Here is a 15,525-nt window from a genome sequence, read left to right on the forward strand (position 1 = left end):
GGCAAGACCTGTGGATGTGTAATGGGCAAGAGAACTCTCCTGCCAACACCACAGGGCCAATGTCAGGCTCACAGCAGGTCATGTACAGGAGAGTAACTTGTAAACTACAAAAGAGATCTAGAGATGTGGGGATGTTCCTTTGTCCTTTGTTTTCTCAATATAAAGACAACAGCCAAGAGTTCAAAGAGCTCAGGTCCCAGTGGTAGGTTGAGCCCTCAGAGGGCCCAGTGTGGCTACATCGAAAAGCATCTTCGGGAATACGGGTGAAGGCTCTCTTACTTTCCAAAGGAACCTTAAACTGTTTCTAAGGAGCTGACTTGACCCTCTGTAAATGGTGAATTCAGCCAATTTGCCTTTGATACCAGATCTCTCTTCCCAGCTTTACTCCCTCTATCTACATACAGGGTAGTGCCATCTGAACACTCTACAAACACCTTCAAATCAGCATGTTCAAAATTAAATTCATCCCCCTCTATTCACAAATTTTAATGACCATTAAAATACACATCTGTACTTCCTCCAGACTCTTAAGCTGCTTGAGGACAGTGACCAGATCTTACATATCTTTGTATCCCCAGTGGAAAGAACAGTAGATTTCAATAGCAGTTCATTGCATTGAAATAAAGTGTTCAGCATTAGCTATGATAATGCTAGCTGCTATAATAAATGCCAAAATCCCAGGGACTTAATATAATATTTTATTTTGTGTGCACTAGAGACCCTAATATGGGTCGGGTGTTCCTGACTAGCAGACAGCCTTTTGCATGCTCATTTGGGACCCAGGATAATTCCATTTTGCAGCTCTGCCCTCCTCTAGGGTCTTGAAGTCTCTGCATTCAGCACACCGATGCGGGGTATGTGTGACAGAGAGAGAGAAAGAGAGCGATTAATTGCTTGGAAAAGTCTCCCTTTTACCTATATCATTGACATAACTATTAATAACTCACCTTTTCACTCTCAAAAGTGTCCAAATTTGAAGGATAAATTATATTGTAACTCTACTTATAAACCATCTCACAGATAATCTATGAGCCCACCATAAAGTTTCTCAAGGCTTACATTTTTCGCCATGGGCAACTGAGAACCAATCTGAGGGTAAACAGTAACATAAAGAAGAAAAGGTCAAGAGTGGCATATTCCATTGTACCTGACCACCATTTACTTTGTGGTCAGATACAGTCAGATACATTCTTTGAACCTTAAAATTCACTTCAGAGAAATCATGACCTTCCAGAATATGCCTCCTCTGTGCTGTATCACAGCAGTGCCCTGAAGAACCAGTGTCTTGACACTGAAGAGCCAAGTCTTATATTCCAGCCATTGCTGAATCTGCTTTGCAGCAAAGGACTGCCTTCAGAAACGTCAGTTTTCCTTTCCAAAAACAAACAAACAAAAAAGACCTACAATCTGATCTCAAATCCTTTCGTTACAGTATTGAAAACATGCCCAAGAAGGAAATTAAGAAACTTCTTCCCAATGGTGAATTGCCACCCAACTTTAAAAATAAAAACCTTTAACTCTGAAATTATAACTATACAGACAGGGACCAGCCTGACATTTACGTTTGCTAATAGTCCTACTACATAACACAATAAACAAAGGTGCAAAGAGAATGTTTAAGACTTGAGGGCAAAGAGTTTTCAGGAACCCAAGAGAAGTTCACGAGATAGATACAGAAATACATACCAAGTACCAGGAAAGCTAAAAGAAGGAAATAACCTAAAAGCCTTTGTTAACCTCACTTGTGTAAATTTAGTTGGAGCAACTTGAAATTATACAGGAATCTCTCTGAGAAATAATCCGCAATTCAACTTCACCAATCGGACTGATTTGCCATGTCAATTAGTCAGGATGAAAGAGGCTTTGCCAAATGTAGACGATTTCCCCATCTAACACCTTCTCTGGTTGAGCCTTATGATGATACTGCTAAGAGGAATATCTGATCAAATGCTTAAGTATTAACCGTGTGCAAGGAAAGCCGTTAAATGATTGAACATTCTGTGAATTAAATTGATTTTCTAGAAAATGAAAACAAAATTGAATCCAAGAATAAACTATCTTAAAATCACATTAGACGAGCAAAAACATAAAATATTTTTTCACCGGGGCTATAAAAATTAAATTAGTTAAAAGAGGAAATAAATGCTTTTGTTTTCCAAGCAGTTCCATTTATTAGGAGAATAGGTACCTAAGAAGGAACCAAAACTCTGAAAAGAACTGTAATTGTTTCTAAGGATGATGCTTTGTGTAGTGAAAGGAAAGTCAGCTTTTTCTCTAAGTAACTTTCCAGGAAGAGGAGAATCATACTCAGTGACTGCTCACAAGTGAAGAAAGGAAGGTTACAGGTAACCAGAAGTTCAGAGAAATCCACATTTGACCCCAAAACTGGCTCCCTGCTGAGGAGAGGGTGGGCAGGCTGGCTGCTCCCCCTTCACCTCCTCTCTGTCGTTTCATCCCTCCCAATCTTTCCATGGGTTCAGTTGCAGCTGTACATTTCTGCTTTTCACCTACAGGCTGGTTCAAAATGCTGTTCTGGGCTCAGCTGCCTTTGTCAGCAGACTGAGTCATATCATGCCATGATGTCTATAAGAAAATTTTTGTTATGCCCAGATCCTAGTTTATTAGCCAGTAACTACTATAACAAACCAGCTGCTATAACAAACAGGATCAGATTTCAGAAGCCAGACACAATTTCAAAAGTCCAGGTCCCTCTTTTCCAAATGGTGACTCCGGGATCTGGGCTCTTTCTATCCTCCGATTCTACCATCTTCAAACCAAATGGACGGGAGCAGAGAGCAGGCTCACGGCAGATTGTGCAGAACTCAGTTACATGATTCCTTCTAGATACATAGGGATCTGGGAAATGTAGCTTTCTTTGTACTCAGGAAAGAGAGGATAACTGGACACTGGTGAATCCCAGCAATTTCTGCCACCCTGGATCTATTCAGAGAACACTTGTGAATGTCTTCTGCACATCAGATACTCTGTCAAGCACTAGGGTAAATGCTGAGCAGTGTGCTGCCCTTCAGGGATCACAGGCTTGCAGGAGAGAAAAGTGGGCACGTTAATGATTACAATATAACATGATAAATGATATCAGCAGAGGGCTGGAGGAACCCCGAAAAGAAGCAAGATCAGGAAAGTTTCAGGGACGTTTGAGCTGAGTCTTGAAGGAGGGTGACAATGGCTAATGTTCTTTAATCATTTTCCACTCACCCAGCACTGTTCTAAGTGCTTTTCACGTATTAACTCACTTAATCGGCACTACTCTAAAGCTAGGTAGCATTATTATACCAACAGATGAGAAACTGAAGCACAAAGAGGTTGAGTCACTTGCTCAGGGTCTCACTGTTTACTAGTGATGGAGACAAGGTTTGGACCCAGGCATTCTATCTCCTGAAACGACTGTGAACCAGCAAAGTATGTGGAGAAGTGGCAGGAGTTCACCAGGGAGGAAGGATGAGGCCCCCTCTGCTGACAGGGGCCCTGTATCCGCATTCTATGAAGTACAGCAGGTTGGGAGAAACACATGCTGTTAAGGTCTCACTACACCCTCACCACCCATGCCAGGCAGCCATGGGTGTCACAGACAGAGTGACAGCCCAGAACCAGGATCACCACGGCAAGGCTGGGAGGATGTCAGAACATTGGGGAGATGGGCCAGACTGGAGAAGGAACACAGACCTGAATAGTAGACTGTCCTTTTAAGGCAGGGCCAGTAGCCAAGGAAGGTATCGGGAGAGGGTGATTCATTTAATAAAAAATTATTAAGATCTTATTAGGTTCAACACATATCAATCCAAGTTGAAGCTGACCCACAGCCAGAAGCTGGCGGTAGGGGACAGTGCCCTCTCCCTGTGTGCAGGTGACCCCAGGGCCGTGCAGGCTGTCATTGCTGCAAAGAACAAAGTGGTAGCCCATACTTGATTTCCTAGGACTTCTGCTTCCCTTGCTGAGTATCCGTGCCATCAGACTCTAACCACTGCCTGGATTCCACTCCGGCCATGTGCACAGCCTCCTCTGTGTAGTAAAAGCGTGTGGTGCTCACCCACACCCAGTCTTGCTCTCCTCCCTGGACACACAGGTCTGCACTCCATAGTTCCCTCACAGTTAGGTGGGGCCACGTGACTAGGCAGAGCCAGTGAAATGTGTTTCTGTCTCCTCTGGGACACCAAATAAAGAACTGGTCTCCAGTTCTTTGCCTTGGCAATGCTGGAAGCCACCTGTTGAGATGGCAGCCTAACCAGATAGATGGAATGCTGCCCAGAGCCTCGCCGACCCAACACTGGACTTTATGAAAGCAAGAAATAAGCCTTTTCTGCCTTAACTCCCTGACATTTCTGGGTTTATTTATCAATGTAGCGTAACCTGGCTAGTGTATATATTTCAAGCCTGTGCCCATCACTGGTTTTGTTTCTTCTGTTTCGACCCTAAAACTCATGCCAACCTCACTTCATTATTCAGCCAAGATTAAATCTGCTAAATCTAATCCAGTAGTGTGCACATGTGGTTACTTCTTAATCAGTTTTTATTTTTCACATCTTTTAATGAAACTATAAATAAAACTCCTTGATCAACACTTGGAATGTCATTGTCTATGTCAGAATGGCCACAGAGTCTGAGCTATTTCCAATCACATCCTCCTACTCTAAGTGGGAATCTAACAGGATGAACTTTCCAGTAACGAGGCTTGAAAACCTTGCCACCACCAGGAGAAGCAGCGGTCAGGCCAGGAGAAAGGCTGCTAACTTCCGTGCTGAAGTGCTGATTAGCCTTCCTGCAACTAGCCTACTAGTGGAGGGATTCCTATCTGTCCTCATCTGAACATCTGATTCGTGAATCCTTCCTGACCCTCCTTGCACCCCCGCCACACAAACACACCCCACACACACACAGGATATTAGCAAATTGCAACACCAACATTTCCAAAAGAAGCTGTGTTCAGTGCCAGTGCGCCTCAAGTTGAGAGAAAACAATATTCAAGAATTATTAAAGTATAAATTCAATCGGAATTAGAGAACATCTTTTGGTAAATTCCAATCTGTTTAGTTTATTTCCTTGAAAGGAGATGTACACACATGTAGCATCCTAGCAGGGGAAGCCCCACTGCAGCCGAAACCCTGTCGTGGTCAGAGGAATGGGCAGATATTCCCGATCGGCTATGTATTCCAGAAAGGCCTTGTACAAGAGGAAGTATTCAGTAGCTAAGTCCAAGGTTGAAAAGAAAAAGGTGAAGGCTCTTGCTACTGTCACAAAACCAGTTGGTAGTGACAAGAATGGTAGCACCTGGGTGGTTAATCTTCACAAAATGCCTAGGTATTATCCTACTGAAGACGTGCCTCGAAAGCTGTTGAGTCACGGCAAAAAAACCCTTCAGTAAGCATGTGAGAAAACTGCGCGCTAGCATCACTCCTGCGACCATTCTGCTTATCCTCACTGGGCGCCACAGAGGCAAGAGGGTCATTTTCCTGAAGCAGCTGAGCAGTGGCTTGCTACTTGTGACTGGGCCTCTGTCCCTCAATCGAGTTCCTCTGCGGAGAACACACCAGAAATCTGTCATTGCCGCTTCCACCAAAATTGATATCAGTGGTGTGAAAATCCCAGAACATCTCACTGACGCTTACTTCAAGAAGAAACTGCATAAGCCCAGGCACCAGGAAGGTGAGATCTTCGACACAGAGAGAGAAATACAAGATTACAGAGCAGCGGAAGGTTGATCAGAAAGCTGTGCACTCACAAATTCTGAGAAGAATCAAAGCCATTCCTCAACTCCAGGGTTACCTCCGCTCTGTTTGCTCTTACAAAAGGAATTTATCCTCACAAAGTAGTGTTCTAAACTTCTTACAAAGAACCTAATTAAATAATTTGGTCCATTAAAAAAAAAAGAAAAAAATTGTCTTTTAATCTCTAGGACCAATTGGGCAGTCAGACCCCAGACATAAGCAGACAGGACAGTATGCTTCTCTTCATCAAGGTTACTTTGAGAAACACACAGTAAACTGGGCTTAGCAGCCGAACAAGCTCAGAGAGAACTGGGTTCAAAAACAAAATGCACAAATTGTATAATTGCCTAAAAAGCCACAAAGTTACTTAGCTAAATTTTTAAAGGACTGATATTACTTAAAATGATAATAATCCTCACTTGACTAATTTAAATATTTTTCAAAATACTTATAATATTTTATTTTTCAGGGTATACAAATACAAATGGCTCACATTATCCAAGTCAAATGCCTTGAATTCCTCCCACTTCTCCTCCTCCCGTTACCTCCTACTCCTTCTCCCCTACCCATTCCCAGAATTTCCTTCTCAGACTTTGATGATACAATCTGGAGCTATAGGTACAGATCACCACATAATTACTACTGTATCATGTATCGTCTAAGAATTATTTTTTAAATTTGCTTTCAGTTTGTAAACAAAAATCCAATTACAGATTTTATATGTAATCCCTAATTATTATTTATAACTATCTAGGTATACAAACAGATGTACACTGACTGGTTTAAGTGTCTGCTCCTGGCCTTTTTCATACTCTGGTTTTTTGATCACTCACTGCACCATCAACCATCTCTTAGTCACCTGGAATTTATCTTCACGTACTTTTTTCAAAAGAGACAAATAAGTAAAACCTTTCCCAAGAGAACCAATATCACAGAAAATTTCTGAAGCTTTGTCTACCAGAGGATATAATTGTTATTTTCACACATGAAAGACAACCTGGCTAGGTATAAAATTCTTGAATACAGCCTTTTATGAGCAAAACTCTATAGATATTGCTTTGGTATAGCTATCACAGAATGGTACGATTCTGGAAGATTTTATCTTTCTTCTTTTGGCATTTTGGTATTATCTATTTGCTCCTCACTGAACACGTGTTGTTGTAATAAGAAAAAAATTAATAAAAACAAATAAAGTGAATAGATTTGTGATGAGTGCTGATTATTATGTTCCTACATTCTGCTGGACATTGAAAGGCATGTCAATAATTGCTGTTGTCAAGGCAAGAACCCAGCAATAGGCCACATATAGATACTGATGATACAAATGAATGTTACAAATTACTGCACAGTAATTTTACAATTAACAAAAATAATAACATTGGGATTTAATATCATATTCTTTAGAAGGGAAAAAGTAGTGCATCTAGAATGCATAATAAGAAGAAAACATCAGAAGTCCTCAAACCTCTCCAGATCTTCCTCAGGCAGGACTCTGAAATCTGAAGGCCACAGGGTCTTTCAACAACTAAGCTCTAGTTCTAGCCTCCCTTAGGCTCCCAATATACAACCTCTTTATTCAGAAAGACAAGAACACCACCCCCCAAAAAAGAGACATGTCAAAACTGAGTATACTTCGGAGGAGGTCAGATGGAGAAGGACCGTAGCACAGTTGTTAAAAACACACAATTCAGGTTCCAACGACCTGGGTTCCAGCCTGACTCTACCACATACCCCATACTTGTGGGTGACCTTGAACAAATCAACTTCCATGTGCTCCTATTTCCTCATCTGCAAAATCAAGGTAAGAATAGTATCTCCCTCACTGGATTGCTGTAAGAATTGAGTTAAAATAAAACACAGTACCTGGCATGCAGGAAGTATGAACCAAGTGTTTACAATGAACAAATGAGCCACACAAAATAAGAGTTATAGGTTGACCTCCGTTATTTGACATGCCCCCCAGGAACATCTATGATCATCGAAGTGAGCATAGCATGCAGTCTTACTGCCATCCCAAATCAAACCAGTTAGGCAAGCTGAGGAAAGCTGACGGGGCTGGCTCAAGTCACAGGACCTACTGGTGCCAGAACTAGAGCCAGCTCTTCCGGTGCACTGTGCTGTTCCCTACATACAGCCTCCAAGCTTCCCTGACACTGAGTCTGGTCTTTCAGAGACAGCACCACTGTGGATCTTGTTACCGAAACACCAGGTGAAGCTCCCCTTGGTTTGCAGAATAAACAGAGAAACAGTCCTTAAAACATCCCCCTACAAAATGAGGGAATCCTACTACAGTTTTGTTAGGTTTTTTTTTTTTTTTTTTTGACTTGTCAGAGGACAGGGGATGTTCTGTTTGTTCTTCTACCTAGGAATTGTAGATTTCTCAACTTCCTTTCTTTCAAGAGGAAGTTGGTCCAAACCTACAACTAGAAGCCCTACCTGAAAATTCAACACTGCTACTTAAAGCAATTAGAAATAAGCAGTTTTTCATTTCACTTAGCACCCTGTTGGAGAGCTAGTCTCTCAGCCTTATGGTCTCACAATTAATTTGTTGGCACAATTAATCTAAATGAAAAGGAGGATTTTACTCTCACACCTACTAACCCATATTAGGAAAATCTATGAGGGTCAACACCCTGGAGTATCCCCCAAAGAACCTCTAAAGCGGGAGGGGGACTATAAAAGAACACAAGCTACAGAAGTTCCTCCACCTACAATCCAGGGGAGCCTACACATGACTTAACCTCTTCAAGCATTCTCATCTGCACAACAGAGAGGTAATAATACCTACCTCATAAAGTTGTTGTGAGGATTAAATGAGAAAATATATCTAATGCATTTATCACAGTGCCCTACATGTTAATTATGGCCTTCATTATCACAGCCAAACAAGAACAAAGACCCCTGTGCTCAAGTATGGGGTCTCCACAAGTGCTGCTAATCAAGCAATTTACAAAGTAATTATGCCAGCCCTGATGGCTTACATCTGTTTACCTGAAGAACTTTCCATGTCATAATATATAACAGGCTATTTGTATGTTCCCAGAACCAGCTCCTATTTCATTGTTTTTGTATAGCCCCTAAAACTTTGACATGGCAGCCCTGAATCTTGCCCCTGTGACGAAACACTTTCTTACAGGTCTGGTGTCTAGTTGACTTTTGACTTTATTAGTCATAGTCATGGAATCAAAGTTTGTTTGCTTCCATGGTTCACTGAGGATATAACCGGAGAAACAGCTGTGGTGATCGCTTGCTGACTTTTGGGCTAAATTCAGATAGAGGATGCACAGAAACCTCCATTTGGCTCCAGAGAATCTAGAATCCCTCAGAATTCCAGTAACGAGAGACACCAGTTCACCCCCAAAGCCAACTGGAGCGTCTTCTAGCCTGGGGTGTGGGAAGCTCCCAAGAGCATCAAGAAGGAAATATCTCACTTGGCTCAGCTAGACTGGCTAGTTCTGACCTCCAGAGGGAGGAACAGCAGGAAAGACTGACAGGCTCATGTGCTTTGTCCTGGCTGGCTGTGAGCACAAGATCTCCAGGTGCCCTCTCCTCTGAGTGCACCTCATAACCTCTGGAATCAACCCCAGGTGCACAACAGTAGAGCTGGCAGTCAGGTGGTCCTTACCTCCTCATGCTTTTAGGGAGAGGCTAAAAAGCTGCCAGTGGGATCTGTTAGTTCTCTCATCTGACAACTCCTCCTCCTGCCCTCCCTCCAGAGCTGGGTTTATTCTCACCAAGGAACTGATGACTGAAATGGGATTGAGTAATACCTGGAAAAGGAATGAGCTGAGAGAGAGCTCACAGTCAGCCAACAAACCAAGTTCAGAGGTTCACACTTAATTCCTGTTGCCCTGTGACCTTGGCAATCTGGGGAACCCTCTAGTCAGCCCACTTCTCTCTCTTTCCTGCACCTCTGCCCATATGCTCCCTCGACCTCCACCCCCAACTCCCTGTATGCCCTTCGTTCTCTCCCTTTCTAAACAGATTCTGGAAGCATGACAATATAGAGCAAGCCAGAAAATGGAAATACAATGCTAATCACACACACAGACACACTTCATAATTTGTAAAATAATACTTCAAATGTGATCTCCTTGGCGGCGAGACATATCCATGGTAAAGAATCTAATTCAAAGACCTAGAACAAACACATAAGTTTGAAAAGTTCATACTGTTTCTTATGAAAGCAAGATTGCAAGGCCCTGAGTCATATGTTCCTCTGTTTGACTTGTGTCAGAAGAGCTTTCAACCTGGAAGCTGCCGCATGGTGGGATATCACATCAGGCCAGTGATAGCTTCTCTCTGTTTTGTCTCTTTTGTCAGTGAGATAAAGAGAGGCACCAGTGCCTCCCATTCAGAAGCCCATTAAGGACCCACCATAGCAGAGAATCTTCTTTCCCACAAACTTTGTACTATCGAATCACAGAACAAAGGGCAGGGTCTCCCATCCTTTACTCTCATTTACTGGGGCAAGGATTCTGCCCACTTCTTACCCACTGTCTCATTTCTCACCAAAGGAGCATCTGCAAGTTGAAAGATTTATATTCTGTGAACTCTTTCACTTGTCATCAGCCACGGGCTCCAGGCTCCGGGCTGCGCTGGTCAGTTCCGGGAAGGTTCCCTGAGCCTCCCTCATAGGCAAGGCCATACTGCTCCCAAGTGGCTCCTGTGGAGAAGCAGGAAGCCAGAAACGGCTGTGACTGGACCGCTTTTCAGACCCGCCGGGGCCTGCCTCGCTGTTATGAGGTCCCCTCTGTCAACCGGGCCCTAGACCCTTCCGAGGGCCCATCACACTGGAGAACTCGGCATCTCACGACTCCAGGAAGGCCCTAGGTCGAGGCACCAGGGGCAGTCACTCCGTATCTTTAATAAGCCTAAAAAGCTGCACGGCTGCTCTAACAAAACAAAGTCCCGAATTCAACCTGGGCATCATCACAGAAGAGTCTGTTAAGATACAACTGGAAGGAGACCCTCCCTTCCTTAAAAAAAAAGGCCGGGGGGTGGGGGTGGAGCAAAAGGAAAGAGAGGCAGAAGTATTTGGAGACTAAAAACATTTGTTAGTACCTACTGCATAGGCCTCTTTGCACCCCAGAGGCAGCTCCTTACTCTTTATGAATCTTCTTAGGGTAGTTTATGAAGGTAAGTGAGTTTTGTTTTTTGTTTTTTTTTTGTAAGTGAGTTTTAATAAGTAAAATCTCCTTCAAGCTCATCCTTTTCTCAACAATGAAAAATACAATCTATCTTTAAAATTAGTGTTCCCCTAACTTTGACTGTTACTGCCCCCCAAAGGGGATGGACCCTTGTTTCTAGTCCTGTGATCAAAGTTTAGAGCAATTTCATTAACTCTGTTGACAGGGGAAGCTTGGTAAGAGAGCAAAAATAAGATAATCCCCCCCAAAAAATCCTTAGGGATACCAAGCAGCCCTTCCAATGCCTGAATCACCTGGGGAACGCTTAATACTGCCAAAGCCCAGGCCCAGCTCCAGACCAACTCAATCAGAACCTCTGCAGGTGCACCCAGGCAGGCATGGGTGTTTTCTGCAGCTCTGCAGACAAAGTTGAGAACCTCTCTCCTAGACCCGGGGTCTCCAATCTAGCCGCACAGAAGAACCGCCTAGGGAAACTCAGACACCCTTTCCTGGACCCCACCCCAAACCAAAGGAATCGCAGTCTCTGGGGATGGCGCCCGAGGGTTTTGTTCAGAAGCTCCCAAGTGATTCTGCAGTTATAATATTTGATTAAAAGCTTGCATTTTTATTACAGAAACGCATTCACAGAAAAAGTAGAAAGAATAAAGTAAAAAAGAAATATACTTTACACACGCATAATCCCAAATCCTACCTTCCAGAAATAACCACAGTTAATTACTTTAGCTGAGGTGGAGATGGGGGGAGGGGGGTGGTACTGAGGGAATATGCAAGTAAAGGAAGGTGTACTCACAGGTTCCGAATTCAAAGTCGCCATCAGCTTCCCAAACTCTCTCCAAGCAGTTCTGGAGCTAAGAGACTGCGCTCCGGCATCCCGCAACACGGAGACGCACAGGCACGGAGACGCACGGGCACGCAGACGCACGGCACGCAGACGCACGGCACGCAGACGCACGGCACGCACTCACGCGCACGGGCACGCACTCACGTGCACGTGCACCAGCACGCCCGCAGGCACGTGCATGGTCACGCACAGTCACATGCACAGCCACATGCACAGCCACACGCCGAGGCACGTGTGCAGGCACGTAAACACGATCGCTGCTCTGAAGGAGGACTGCAGAGGCTCTGCCGGCCTTCTCGTCACCAAGACGACGTTGTATAATTTCATTTTGTGGGTGCCTAAGTTAGAAACATTTTGCTCACCAAACCAGGTTTATGAAGTGACAATTACCTCGTTTGGCCATTTTTTTAATTGATCATAGATTTATGTAACTCCCAATCAGAGCTGCTTTCAGAACAAAGCAACCCAGGCCCAGCACCAAGTTGTTATTATTCCAAGAGGAAAAAAAAAAAGAAAGAAAAAAGGTGCTTATTGAGCCTATGCAATTTATCCTACGTCCTTTTTTTTTTTAATTTAAGAAATTTGAAATACTATAATACAGGAAACATGTCACCACCGTTGAGAGCCTGGTGATATTTGAGAGGGAAAAGGAAACAAGATGAATAACAAATTTCCCTAGGGCGGTAGGTTAAAAGGGAGGGGAGAGCATAAGGGCAGGGTTCCACTGTAATGCTACAATTGTTAGGAATTTTATTCTGCCAATAATTATGCATGAATCCTTGGGCAAATCAAGATATCATCTATCTTCCCATTTGTAAAATGAGAGAGATCAAGTTTAAGGCAGAGTTTCTCAATGTTGACACTGTTAACATCTTGGGCAGGATACTTCTCTGTCGGAGGGTAGGGGAGGCAGCATCCTGTGCGTTGTAGGATGTTTAGCAGCGTCCCTGGCCTCTATCCACCAGATGCCAATAGCACAGGCTCACTCGTGCCCCAGTTGTGAGTCAAAAATGTCTCCAGAGATTGCCAGATATCCCACGAGGGAGAACATCAACCCTGGTTTAGAACCACTGGTGTAGGGTAATTCTGAAGGTCTCTTTATTTTCAAAAATTCATAAAGTATGTGGGAAAAGCTGGGAAGATGAATTTGACATCTCAGGGAATATATAAATATAAATAAAAATATTTTATATTTATATTTTATAAATATAAAAAGCCAAAGATGAGTACATGGAGAATTATCCTGTAAAGCAGAGGTTCTCAAGCTTGGCTAGACATTAGAATCACCTGAGGAGCTTTCTAAATTCCCAGTCTCAAGGTCAAACCCCCTGACCAGGGGGCTTCCCTGGTGGCGCAGTGGTTGAGAGTCCGCCTGCCGATGCAGGGGACACGGGTTCGTGCCCCGGTCCGGGAAAATCCCACATGCCGCGGAGCGGCTGGGCCCGTGAGCCATGGCCGCTGAGCCTGCGCGTCCGGAGCCTGTGCTCCGCAACGGGAGAGGCCACAACAGTGAGAGAACCGCGTACCGCAAAAAAAAAAAAAAAAAAACCCTGACCAATTAAACCGTAACTCTGGGAGTTGAACAGAGTTCAGGTGTTTCCAGTGTGTAGTGGTTTGAGGATCAGTGGAGGAGAGATAGAAATAACAGTATCTGTGCATCATTTCTTATGATTCTGATAAAATTTTATTTCAATCAGCAAGGAAACCAAAAACCCAATCTAGACTGGCATTTTGCAAAGCACTGGGAAACAGGTCATCTTAAATCGGGCCAATCTCAAGCTTTCAATTTTTTTTTTTAATAAAATCCCTTGCAGCTCTGACAGTCTTATTCTATTTATTTATATATTTGTTTGTTTGTTTACTTATGGCTGAGTTGGGTCTTTGTTGCTGCACGCGGGCTTTCTCTAGTTGCAGTGAGCGGGGGCTACTCTTCGTTGTAGGTGTGTGGTCTTCTCATTGCGGTGGCTTCTCTTGTTGCAGAGCACGGGCTCTAGGCGCCCGAGCTTCAGGAGTTGTGGCTTGCGGGCTCTTGAGCACAGGCTGAGTAGTTGTGGTGCACAGGCCTAGTTGCTCTGCGGCATGTGGGATCTTCCCAGACCAGGACTCGAACCTGTGTCCCCTGCATTGGCAGGCGGATTCTTAACCACTGCGCCACCAGGGAAGTCCTCAAGCTTTCAATTTCAATGAGTATTTGAGTATCCCCACTTCCTGGAGAAATACTTGAGAATCCAGAGACTCAAAGTCGAAGATCCCAGTGTCTCTGAGGAAGGTGCAGCCATTCATCCCACAAATCCTCCCATCCCTGCAGTTAGGGACCTGAGAGCACACCAGCCATTCTCTCCAAACCATGACTGTCAATTGCATTTATCCTGTTCGACAGAGATTACCTGTTCCAGTTTATGAAGTAAATGACAATCACATCAAAAGAAAATGTGTGCACTCCCTGAAAGAGGAAGATACACCCTGTACTTATCTCTGTGTGAAATCAGTCTGTGTGGCAGGGCTTGCAAGAGGCCTAGAGACCCAAGCAATGAGGCAAAGCCACTACTAACCAGATTTAACATGAAAATGACATAAGCAGTTCAAAGGGGCCACTGTAAAGTGACTAAAGAATCCTCAACCATTTCCTGGGGATTCCGTGCTGATTAACTTGGTACTCTGCAAAGTGCTCACAGTTTCCTAAAAAGAAAGGAAAAGGACGCAATCCTATTTACCGTAATTTTTGTTATGCTGTTACAAAAAAATAGCAGCCAAAATTTATTGAACACTTACGCTGTGCCAGGCGCTGTGCTAAGCATTTCATATACATTATTTCATTTAATCCTCACAACAATCTGATTAGATTGGTATTATTAGTAATAATTATTATTACCCCTGTCTTATAATTGAGGAAACTGAGGCTTAGAGAAGTTAAGTGACTTGTTTCCAGCAGCCACAGGAATGGAAATTAAAACTTAGGCAGTCTGACTACAGAGCCTAAGTTCTTGAGCATCGTGTAATATGGCCTCATGAGTCTTTATTCGTTTGTCAGATCATGAAACTAATGCCTTTGCATATCAGTCTTTCAATCATGGATTTCAAAACACTTTCAAAGCATACAGTATATGGGCTTATACCTAGATATGATCCCAAGGGAGAAATGGTATGCCTGTGTTCTCCAGCATGGCTTCAAACCACCTAAACAGAATCACCTGTTTAGGGTAGCTGGTTTAAATGCAGGGTACTAGGCCCCATCTCATGCCTACCATATCGGAATTTGAGGTGTGAAGAAGCCAGTGTGGGAATCTGCATTGTGAATTAGCTCCCCAGGTGATGTTTTTGCTTGTCGAAGCAGAAGAACCATTCCCCTAGGACTGGCACACTTTCGCATTCAAAAAGCACAGTCTTGTGCCTGTGAAACTTGAAGAAAGAATATTTATCTCTTCAGAATTACAAGACAAGAAACTACAAAGATCAATTTTAAGAGCCAGAAGATTCCCAGTAAGGCAGTGCCCTTAAAGATCCCTGGATATATTTTAATATATTCAATTTAAGACATAAACCCACTTACCCGAATACATCATACTTTGCACTGAGAATCTGCCTTCCTCTGGAGACAAGAAATCTACTTTATTAATATCACTTAAGCTGTTACTCAAAGCCTTCAAAACACACACACACACACACACACACACACACACACACACACACACACACACCCCTACATGAATTTGAGTAAACACTGTGTAACCAGAAAATGAAATCGCTCTCAAACAACCATTATGACTTTTCTTATGTGCTCACATTACAATAAAATTCAGAGTGAGAGCTA

General features: G+C 43.4%; 1 protein-coding gene and 1 pseudogene across 16 annotated transcripts in view; one reads left to right on the forward strand and one right to left on the reverse strand.

Annotated features, from left to right (window-relative positions):
- Positions 1–15,525, reverse strand: part of MEIS1 (Meis homeobox 1) — a 964,979-nt gene that overhangs the window by 792,644 nt on the left and 156,810 nt on the right. For 2 of the 15 annotated variants that reach the window (XM_079941530.1, XM_079941527.1), the window contains exon 1: positions 11,664–11,951. The exons of the other annotated variants lie outside the window; for them this stretch is intronic. The gene's annotated coding sequence lies outside the window, so the exon portion shown is untranslated. Of the gene's footprint in view, positions 1–11,663; positions 11,952–15,525 lie in introns of those variants that run through there. 15 annotated transcript variants of the gene reach the window in all.
- On the forward strand, positions 4,881–5,836 carry LOC307196315 (large ribosomal subunit protein eL6-like; annotated as a pseudogene). The gene has a single exon. The product of its transcript is annotated as a large ribosomal subunit protein eL6-like (transcript).

The sequence above is a fragment of the Stenella coeruleoalba genome (genome assembly GCF_951394435.1).
Source record: "Stenella coeruleoalba genome assembly, chromosome: 13".
Classification (NCBI taxonomy): Eukaryota; Metazoa; Chordata; class Mammalia; order Artiodactyla; family Delphinidae; genus Stenella; species Stenella coeruleoalba.